General features: G+C 27.8%; 1 pseudogene; it reads left to right on the forward strand.

The window, feature by feature from the left end:
* The first annotated feature begins 7533 nt into the window (after nt 1-7533).
* LOC112591857 lies at nt 7534-12115 on the forward strand (annotated as a pseudogene).
* The last annotated feature ends 523 nt before the right edge of the window (nt 12116-12638 follow it).

Below are 12638 nucleotides of genomic sequence, written 5' to 3' on the forward strand. Positions count from 1 at the left end.
CCGCTACGCATTACAACAAGTTCCAAATTTATTTATAAGTTATCATTGGCGGGGTACCTCAAAATGACAAATCCTGTCTACCAGTTTTCTTATCGTGATGAACACCAGTGAAAACAACAAGAGCTATAAACATTCATTACCTATAAAGGATGGAATGAGGCGATGGATAAAACGGCAGTAGTATAGATATGAAGCACTGATATACTTATAATGACTCTTCAAGTTTCAATAACGAATGATTGTATATATTAAACAACAACAAATACTTGTAAGGAGTTTATCTCATACCAATGAATATTATTATTACTTTATTTTACCATACCCAATATTTACATTAGTTAGCTAAAGATGATTCATATATTGCTTATAAACAGGCAAGTACACTCTATATTTACAATGCCGTCAGGACGCGCTGCCGATTTATTAGCTGTTGCAATTGCAGATAAATATAGAGTGTTTGTCATCTTATGGTAATACACAATCCCATTCTCACGCCGTTACACCACTGGAATTGGAAGAGAGTTACATTATTCGTGGACATAACGCAAAATTATATAAGCGATTGTAATGGCAGCCCGGCCTCATGATGATCATATGATATTATTATTTTTAATTTGTTCATAGTGTCATACAGCACCGGTTAATGACATCTGTTTTCACATTCAGTAGCCTTACCTGTTCAGTGTTAACGTTTATATTGCTATTATCACTGTATTTACCTGTTTATCCTGAAGGATGTTGCTGTTTTAAGTGCTGAATTTCGTGGCATTCACATAATATGTCTATGAAGATAATGTTTATAATCGAAAATCTAACACCTACTTATTGTATTGATAGATATTTCACGTCATCATGTTTTAAAAATAATACCCATTGTACTATTAAGTATAGTATTATAATAATACATATACCTAGTACCAAAGAAGTTAATTCTATTTTTATTTTTATATTTAATTAGCTTGCAGATTAATATTTGTCATGCTGAACAGCTAAGTGTAATCCGAATCTAACAATAAATCGATAAAGATATTCTAATTTAATTACACTATTTGAAATAGGGCCGTCTTATTATGTTGTATCCAAGGGCACCCTGAAGTTTATGCGGGCCCTTTAAAAGCCCACAAGTTTAAAAACATCAAAACTTTGTCGAGTATGATTACTTTATTAGTTGTTAAACATTAGCATTACAAAATTATAAATGGTATTTTATCATATACTAAATAATGAAACTCAAAGCTTATGTATCGTTAAGTTTTTCGTGAGATTTTTATTAAAATCTTCAATATATCTTCTGAAGTCCGCTTAGTTTACATCACTTTATGCACATTATTTAATAAACAGGAGCCGTTCTTGCAAATATTAGTCGAAGAACGGTTTTATTCTTTCAGTGAAATGAGTCTCACCGTAATTAGTGATCATGAGTGCTGAAAATCCTGTGGCAACTCCTACTGGGCCGGGGAATGTTCACTTATCTGCTTTATGAATGAACACCGCTGAGATACTTAAGTCCGCGATTCATTTATGAGGGCTTGCACCTTAAAGTCGAAAACGAGCCTGAGCTAACCATTGAGTGAATGGCCTTTAAGATAGAAATTCGCCACCTGCATTTTTCAAAATGATCAGGTTTGATTGTTTAACGAGTAAAACTAAACGTTAGTTATTGCCTTAATGATCTGACCGTTGCCGTCTATATAGCGGTCGATTGCAGCACCGTTTCTGCCATGAATTTTTCTACCGTTCAACGTACGTCTCATTTGCTCCATGCTGATATGCATTGCAATTTTTCTTTAGTAATTTATCTTCAGAATGTAATCTGATTTATTTTTGGCAGCCGATCCATACTGACCAAAATCATTTCTGCTCATCATTGATACTTAATAAGTGATGCAAACACATTAAAAGATCCATTGTTATAGTATTATTCTGGTAAACTTAAGCTGTTTATTGGCACCCAGAAGGTCATTCCATGTCCTGTTAGATATCACACCAATTTTCTCCATTTTTATTAATGTCAGTCATTTCGCTTTCCTGATTGATCAGTAAGCATTAGCAATTAATAATAAAAGCTCACAAACATGATTTATAACCATTGGCAGCATTAATAGCATCAATGCAGACCACCTATTTAGATAAGATTAGAACTTTAGTCCGCCTAAACATTCTTTAACATCTTCCATCATCACTGAACTGAAAAATTTAACACTTTGGATGATCAGCATGCCATCAAGCTGAAACACAAATCTAACTGCCTGGACACCCCACTTAGATTCAGAGAATAGGCGTAATATGGACGAAAATGCAAATTTACATTGTTCTTAATTTTGCCCAGGACCAATACTTTCCTGCTTATTTGCGGCATTTGTCGTAACTGCCCAATGACAATTTTTATTGAAGACGGTTTTCCAAAAATTCTGAAACTGTCTAAGTATGTGTTGCGCTTTATAATGATAGGTAAAATTCGCAAAATCTCTAATAGGCTTCGTCTTGAACGAACCGAATAATAAAAGAGTTGGTCTATGAGAAAGGTCTGTGGAATCTGACGCTTATTGAGTAGTATTTGCTGTTTTTATTTGTCGTTAACACTTTTTCCATTATTAATATATGGTAAGATTAAAGTATTTAACATGATGTATTCTTTCCACGATTTCATAGTTTTTAGCGTTGATCAGCTGAAAGTAGTCAAACTTGATATTATACCCTACATCCGGCACTACTTCATATGGTGAGAGTTCCACATTTAATACTACCACCACAACCAAATCCCGAAGCCAAAACCACCACAACAAATAATCCCTTGAGTACATTTTCCAATTAATTTTGTGCATTAGCTGGGAAACAATCACTATCCACTCGCCGGAGCATTAGCTTTTGAGACACTTTACTACGGATTGCCTGTAGTGAACTAGTCTCTGTGCCTGCCAAAGCACATATGCTCTGTAATTTTGTATCCAGAAGAACTCAAACTGTTGTCATAGACGTTGTTAGTATTGGTTAAAAATACGGCAGCAATAATAATATACAGATTTCTTCTAACGGGTAAATATATGAGCCAACTCTTTCATACACTTCCATTTATTAGTTTGTGGTAAAACATTTAGTCAAGTTTCTATTTTTGCTTTATCACTAAGATTGAAAACGGTAAAGTTTCTGGAGAAGTCTTATTTATTCTGGCGCTCTGGTTCTTTGCGAACCAAATATCGCGTTTTTCCCGTTAAATATCATCACAGTGGCAAATCTTCCGTCGTGGATATATTTTCTGCAATATATACTTGTTTTAAACTTGTTGAGTTAATTCATGCCAAGAATTTGCTGATGAACTTAAACACCATCAGACAATAGGGTCCAGTTTCGACCAAATTTAGAGTAATTCTGTATATGACGATGTCGAAACTCGGTCTTCCTGTTAGTTTCTTCATGTAAAAATGAAGTAAGCTTAGGCAGGTTTTGCTTATTTCATTTTTGAATCCTTCATCTTTTTTCTGTACCACTCAAATATGTCTTTTGGACATAGTTAATGACACTACCAAATCTAATACAACACAATAAAATATCCATATTTTATATTTAAGTAGCTAAAAACTAAACGAACTCGGACAAACGGACAAACGCGCACTTGTACTGACTATCCGTTTTATTGCTTATTTACTGAAAACGTTTCAAATTTAATTTCAATTCAATTCACTGCTTTGAAGTAATTAAGATAAGATAAATAATCCAGTAACCACGTGAATGCGCATAGATACAGCCACGGCCTTAGGTAGACTAGTATGTACGGGAAGTAAAATGATTTTATAAATATCTTAATAATTCGGGCAGGTAGAGACTGATATAGGTTATTAATTTTAAAGAAACCCTGGTTTAGATAATGGGATAAAAAATAAAAGATATTAAATGCACACAATTATTAAGCATTATTTATTTAACATTGCCATTTATCTAATTTTTTTTTTTCTAGAATTTAGAATTATTTTTTTATAGACGATCGTATTAATACGTTATAGCAATGTTGTAACTTTGATTATTTGGGGGCCCTCATTTGGCTGGGGGCCCTGGGCACGTGCCCCACGTGCCCATAGGGTAAAGACGGAACTGTTTAGGTAGATACCAAAATATATCTACTAGGTATGAGGTATCTAACTACATAGTTATTAATATTTGAACATGCTAATGCCAAGTCTACTCTTTATAATATTAAGTGCAACAAAACTCTCTCCCTAATTTATATAATGTTATTGGTACAAAAATAATTAGATATTATCATATTATATTATAGGTAGGTAAGAATATAATGGAAATTGGAAGTAGTAAAAATTAAAATATAGCTAGGTAGTAATTTATATAGGTGCAATTAATATTTTTATAATACTTGAGTTATGTATTTCTTTATTATTTTAGGTACCAATATATTATTATATTAGGCAGGCACTCAGAGTGTTATTATTAATGACACCAACTTCATTTTATAATTTATTATTTATACTCCAAGGTCTTAGATTCTTGGTACATTTGTTTTGTTTTATTGATTAAAATTAATTGCTACCTGAATAAATAATTTTTTTAACAAAGTTATGACTTTTTTTTACTTATTTTAATAAACAAATGGCATGCTGAATAGGTATAACTATATTTATTTTGAGCTAATAATATATATAACAGTCCCAGATCTCAGTTTGTTATTTTCTGTTTTATTCAAAAACAAATTTAAATCTATAACTAGGTACATAAATAAATAGGTATTATTATTATTATTTTTTTTAGTTCTTTTAAATTTTCAAAAATTTAAATTCTACCAATAAAATGTCAAGCGAACGTTCCAAGAGAAGAAAAATTAAGAATGAACTTGACCTTATCAGTAATATATATTCAAATAATGAACCAGTAATAAGTAGTAGTATTGTTGACGTTAACTGTGAAAAAGAAATTACTAAACTTATTGATTGCCATTCACCAATAACAACAAACTTAAACCCTGATCCTCAAATAGTTAGTTCATTTTATGATAAAACCGTAACGCATATTCAAGAAAAGCTACCCAACTTACAAGAGGATATTATAGGGAAACAGCATATACCATTATTATCCAATGTAGAAAATTTAATAGAAAATAAGTTAAATAATAATTTTGAGAAAGATCTTGCGACATGGGCAGTAGATTTTAATGTTCCACAATCAACTGTTAACAGTTTATTACAGTTAATGAAAAGGTATGATAATATAGATACAAAAACATTGCCAAGAGATTGCCGTACACTTTTAGTTACACCACGATTTAGTGGAACAAAACTTCGATGTATTGATCCAGGAGAGTATTATCATTTTGGATTGTCTGCTGGTATACAAAGATTTGCATCAGCTGAACTCAGTGAAATACACATTTTTATAAGTGTAGATGGTTTGCCCTTAACGAAAAACACTAACAGTCAATTTTGGCCTATATTGGCTTACATTGTTGGTACTGGTAAAACTGTTTTCCCAGTAGGCATATATCATGGTTTTACTAAACCCAAAGATAGTGATGTGTTTTTATCAGATTTTATTACTGAAGCTAAAGATTTATTAACTAATGGAATTACAATCAATAGAGTCAATAGAAAAGTATTTATTAAAGGTTTTGTGTGTGATGCCCCTGCAAAATCATTTATACTCAAAACTAAAGGACATTCAGGATTTTCATCATGCAATCGATGTATTATAGAAGGGGAATATTTTCAAAACAGGGTATGTTTTCCATATTCCAGAAATAAATGTCTTAACAGAACTCATGAATCATATGCAAGACTGATGTATGAAGACTATCATATTGGGGATAGTATTTCACAACTCATTGAATTACCTGGATTTAACTTAGTTAACTCATTTAGTCTTGATTATATGCATTTAGTTTTAATTGGAGTTACTCGTAAACTTGTACTGTTGTGGTTGCACAAGGGACCATTACATGTACGTCTACCTAGTCGATCTGTAAATAAATTAACCGCTTCATTACTAGCTCTAAAAAAATACATTCCTTCAGATTTTTCAAGAAAACCCAGGGAAATTCAGGACATAGGTAGGTGGAAAGCAACTGAGTTGAGATTATTTTTATTGTATATTGGACCTGTTGTCCTTGAAGGTATTATTAATAAGGATTGTTACAATCATTTCATGATTCTACATGTTGCCATGATCATACTTTTGAGTCCGAACTGCCAAAGTTATCTAGAATATGCTGAACAACTGCTAGATTACTTTGTAGAGAGATTTGAAAATATTTATGGCCGTCAACATGTATCTCATAACATTCACGGACTTCTGCACTTATGTGATGATTATCAACATTTTGGCCCACTTGATAACTGCAGCGCCTTTGTTTTTGAAAACTACATGAAATACTTAAAATCTTAAGTCCGAAAAAATGAGAAACCACTAGAACAGCTAATAAACAGATATTCTGAGATATATATTCAACATCCAAATAATATACTAAGTGATACAAATACAAGTACAATATTATCAAAACCTCATAAAAATGGGCCATTAATTGGCAATAACAATAGAATTCAGTACAAAAAGTTGACTATAAATAAAATTAAAATAAACATAAATACATCTCAAGATAATTATATATTAACTGAAAGTGGAGAAGTTGTCAATTGTTTAAATGTTGTTAAAAATGAAGATGGTAGTATATCACTTATTGGAAAATGTTTTAAAATAAAACAACAATTTTATAATAATCCTGTTGATTCATCATTATTTGATATATTTCATGTAGATCAACTTGCTGAAGAATTATGCGAATGGAATATAAATAATGTAAAAAAAAAAGTTATGATAGTTACACATAATTCTAAATCAATTGCATTGCCATTAATAAATTCTTGAATTTAATTGTTTTAATAATTGTAAATAATGTAAATAAGATAGAACTTAATATTTAAATAATTTTATTAGGCAACTAAATATGTAGATAGGTAGTTAGTTTTTTTTTTTTAATTTAAAATAAGTAACTTAAGTAATTCAAAATGTTAAATTTATTTTCTACCAATTATTTTTTAAAAAAATTGGATATTTTATGATTAAGTTTATTACTATGTTATGCCGTAATTAGTATCTACAGCTGTACAATAACTATAGTGAGTGTATTGAATAATTATAATTCTATAAAATGCAGTTTGTGACTAACCATAAACAATGTGATTTTTAATTTATATTCTAGTAACAAGAAACTTTGAAATATTAAAGCAAAATGTGGACTATTGTTCATTTTGTAAGAGATAACACCATAGAAATAGTTCCTGATTTTTGGATCAAAAAGAAAGAAAAGAGTTGTGCTTGGCCTGTTAATAAAAAATCTGCAAGAAGATTAATCGAAAAAAGAAGTTATCCTAATGATATAGAATATAAATGGTTTCCTTCAAGAATTGTTGGACAGTTTAGTAAGTATTAATAACCTTATTAATAATTTTATATCAACTGATTTTTATTTTGTCTAATTTAAATTTATTTAATTAAGAAAACTATAGTGAAGCGACAAAAAAGGCTAACGAAATAATGTCAAAAACCGAGATATCATCTTGTGATGATGAAGGCAATAAGTCAATTTCTAAAAAAATGAGAAGTCCTCCAAAATTATTAATTAAAGGTACCTAATGTATTTGTTATTTTTTAGCAATGCTTTACTTTAAAATATTTTATAAACTACATTAATATTAATACTTTGAATATTTACAGATACACTGACAAAGCCTAATAAATTGAATAGTCCAAGTAATGCAAATTTCAATCATGAACTAAGTGATGAAAATGCATATGATTCTGATAAAGACCCTGAATACATTCAACCATTGCTTTTGAAAGGTTTAAATAGTTAATAAATTATGCAATTATCTATAACTATAACAGTCCATGTATATTCTTACTCATATTATATTACTTTCAGAAAACTCTTTATCTTCTGGCATATCGACTAAAACAAAATATAATAGTTCTTCAAAGAACCTTCCAACCAAGAAAAAAGTATTACTTGAAATATCACAGTCAAATGATAAAAAAAACAATAACTCTGAGTTTTTTATGAAAAAACCTTTATTTGAAACTGATGATTTTAATCAAGGTGATTTTAATATAAGTAGCTTGTTGTAAATATAGCTATTACAGCGAGTAGATGTATTATTGTATTGGTCGTAAAATATTGGGCTTTAATGGTCAATTTTTAAATGTATTGTGTGTGCTATATTTGTGGTTAAAATAATTAATTTTAAAATATTCATGCTCTTAGAAAATGATGAGTCTACAAATAAACAACATTATTCTATATTGAACTCTCCTATTGGCAAAATAGTTGTGGAAGATAATGACCAGCACTTTTCTCATCCACGTACAATATCATTCTCAAATGATAAAAACAATAAACTTAAGTTTTCTTCTGCAAAAAGGACCTTATTTGATACAATTGAAACTGATGAAATATTTAGCCAAGGTAAACATAACTAACAGAATATTGTAAATATAGTTGTAGGTAATAAGTAGATGTAATTGTATTATGATTTGTAAAATATTTGGATTTAATAGTTAATTTAAAATGAATTGTGATTTAATTATGAATTTTAAATTTTTCATGCTTTTAGAAATTGCTGAGTCTACAAATAAAATACATTGTTCTATATTGAACTCTCCAATTAGAAAAATAGTTGTGAAAGATAATGACAAGAATTTTTCTTATTTACACTCAATGTCCCAATCAAACAATATTAACAATAAAACACCTATAAATTCTTCTACAAAAACTTATACAGAAAAATTGATGCCTAATTGTGGTATTTTTATTTTAAAAATTTCTAACTATAGTTGTTTTGATTATTATTATTATTTTTTTTTAGATTTTCAAACATTTGTGATAAATTCACTAACAAAAATTAAGTATGACATATCTGGAATTAATTCAAAGACAAATGCTACACATTTTCTTTTAAATTCTTTTGTAACCAATTCTGGAAATTCCCTTATTCAAGGACAACTGAACAATAACCAAATAGGTCAAACTTCAGACTATTATGATTTGTTTCCCATTAAAACCGAAGAAGATCTTATGATTGCCGAAAATAGAATTCTTGATAAGAATTTAAGATCTAATTTGGTATGTATATATATAATATTTATTATATATTATGTATTAGTTTTTGTTAATATAACATTTTTTAGTAAATTTATGTCTAAATTATATTTTATTGTTATCTGTAGGTACTTCAATTATCATTGTTAGTTGGTATTAAAGATGTAGGAGATAGTGTTCGACGATTAATGATGAAAATGTTCTCAGATGAAGTGCTTACTCTGTATTCTTTATTGGGTTTCAAAAAGAAAAAAAATTTTTCCAAACTCGAATGTTATAATCTATTGATTGGTAAGTTTAGTATCTTTGCAAATGAACTATATTAAAATAATATTATAAAATCTTGAGTGTTAAAAAATGAACACTTTAAGTTCTATAAGATTAATTGTTTCAATAAATGTTACATTTAAAATTATAATTGTTTTCAGATGCATTACGTGTACATTCAAAATTCAAAGGTATTATCAACAAAGAATTTGACAGACCTCTTGCCACATGGATAGCACATGCATCTTTCAGACTAAAATCAAATAAAGTTTTATAATAACTGTATTAAAAAAAAATTATACATTTGTATAAATTTACCTACTTTAAAAAAAAATAAAAATATTTTAATATATTACAGCTTTAAGTCAAGCTAAAAACTTCTTTTGTTATAATTATATAAATTAAGATATTATGTTAAACATTGTTTATTTTATTTTATGATGTTAATCAATTTGTTTTAAAGTAATAATTTTTTTTAAACCAGTGTACTTGTACACTACAATACTACTTGTACTATATACAATCTCAGTGTATAGTATACTATAATGTATTCATATTACTATATTAGTACCTATTTTATATAATGTTATATGTATATTAATATGTTTATTACTAAACAATAAAGTAATTTTTTATGAGTTTAATTTTGTTTATATTTATAATTATTATAGATCAAATAAAATCATTTTAATAAAAGTTTTAGCCAGTACAAACATTTTTAAGCTTTGATTATAAAATATTTTAATTATATAATTTCCATTTCATTTTATTGTTTTATAATATATGGAGTTATATTATATCAGTAGGGAGGAAGGGGGGGGGGGGGGTGGCTGTGAAATTTCCTTTCTGTAGACTCCGTAATTATAATATTATGATAATATTTAAAAAATTGTTTAAGAGAACTTTTCACTAATATTTAATGTTTTAATTTTTATAATATTATTGTATGAATATTCTCAGAACTTTTTAGTTTAAATGTTTTGAAAACACAAAAAAAAGTGGCCAAAATATGACCATAGAACATTATAGGAACATTTCTATAATATTATTGTGCTTTAATTAAAATTTTACTGAAATATTTTTGTTAAATTATCAATATTCTCCGAAGATTCTAAAAATATTTAATTGCTGTCTGGGTATTGTGTAATGGAAAGTTACTCAGGTACATATAGACGGGGGGGGTTGGAATTCAAAACCCCGAAAATTTATAGTTGTAGAGCTTATTTATATCATCATTCATCGATAAATATTGATTATTGTAAATTTTTTTATAAACCCCCCCCCCCCCCCCGAATTTTTTTTTATACATGTGCCTGAAGTTACTATTTGTGCACTTACTATATTCAGTATAAAACTGAGATGCCATCATCGTACATAATTTACTGTACACAATATTATGTAGATAATAAGTAAATACCAGTATAATTAGTATATATTCTTGATATACCTATAGCTATTATTAATTATACTTAGGTAGCTGTTATATGTTATATAATAATTAAATGTACATATCGTATTATATTATATCATATTTATTTTGACAAAATATAGTAAACCAATTATGTCAGTAATTTGAAAAAAAAAATTGTTGTACGCGCTTCGTTCAGTTTACGTATTGTAACAGTATTTTCATGTTATATTATGAGTGGCAACTGGTAAATTAATCAATTCATAATCGCTCACTACAATGTTATAGTATATGCAATTTTATACACAATTAATTTAATAATAATAATAATAATAACAATAACAATGTTGATAGTTAAGTATAAATGTTTCTTTTAATATTTAGAATACCCAAGAAGTAGGGCTTATGATGAGATCATTACATTATTCATACACCATCATCACCTTTAAGTTACTAACTATGATGTTTCTCGCTCGCCTATAGAAGAATTTCAGAGTAGTAAGTTATTAGCTTAATAACATTTTATATATCTCTTTATTGAAGTCTTACCTCCTGGTTAGTCTAGTTTAAATCAAATGTTTTAATGAATACTATACCTAAATTTTGTTAATTATTTTATATGAATATAGGTGCATCTTTAAAGGAATTAAAATGTAACTCAAAATAACCTAAATTATTAAAAACCACTACATCTACATATAAGAGACACTTCAAAATGAAGATAATGCAACTAAACGTTGTAATACATGTATTTCATTATTAACATAATATTTTTAACTTATATCTATTTTTAGATTATTATTATAGTTGTATTGTGATGTTTGATTGTTATTTATTATTTCTTTTACAGACATCATGCAAAAATATTAGAACTATATTAAAACAAGATATGTTGAGGCTAATGGTGAGAGGTTGGATAAAATGAAAGCTTATATAATTCAACACCATCATAATCAAAATTCATATATTGTAGAAACAGAAAACATATTTGCTGAGTATTTTCACATTCTCAATGAAGATTCCTTTCATAGCAATTTGAAAACAAATTAAGTGAAAGAACATTCAGATCAAATGTAAGTTTTCTAATATATATTATTAAAATTTAACTCATATATTTAGCATCCAATTAGCATTGTCTTTTTAAATATTGTTGACCTTAAACTAAAGTGAGCATATAAACAATTATTTTTAATAACTTGTTTAGACAAATGCTAAGCATTACTTAAAAGATTTAGTTCCTACAGTCAGAGAATATTACGACAAATGTTCCATGGATGAACTTGAAGATTCATTATGTCGGCAAAAGGAAGAAAATCTTCATCTCTGGCTTCTTGCACGTTTAATAGGTAAGAATATAGTTTTTAAAAATCTAATATTAATTTTCAAAATATCTAATAGATAAAAGATCTTATTATTACTACTCTGAAAAGTTTCAATATATATGATATAGGTATATCTAAAGTAACATATCAACAACTCGATCACAATATAATTTTTTAATAGTGTTAGTATTAAGAGATTAAAGTTATCAAGTTTAAATTACAATAAATTAATTGAACAGACATTAGCATTTATTATTTTAATTAAACTAAAACTTTTATATATTATGTATAAATAAATTTAAATTAAGTGCTACTTAATATGGGGTTACATAATATACTTTTCTTCCTAATGTACTTATTAAAATGTATTAAAATTATTGTTTCAGAAGCAGTAAAAATGAGTGTTACATAAGATACAAAATGCACAAATAGCATCCCATTATATTTATCGGCGCAACTTCTCGCCTTTTGAAAAATAAAAATGTAATGATGATAATTATAATTTGTTGATAATAAATTAAAAATTTATATCTACCTAATTTTATTG

The sequence above is a fragment of the Melanaphis sacchari genome, unplaced genomic scaffold, assembly GCF_002803265.2.
Source record: "Melanaphis sacchari strain LSU unplaced genomic scaffold, SCAv2.0 Contig1454_pilon_pilon, whole genome shotgun sequence".
Lineage (NCBI taxonomy): Eukaryota > Metazoa > Arthropoda > Insecta > Hemiptera > Aphididae > Melanaphis > Melanaphis sacchari.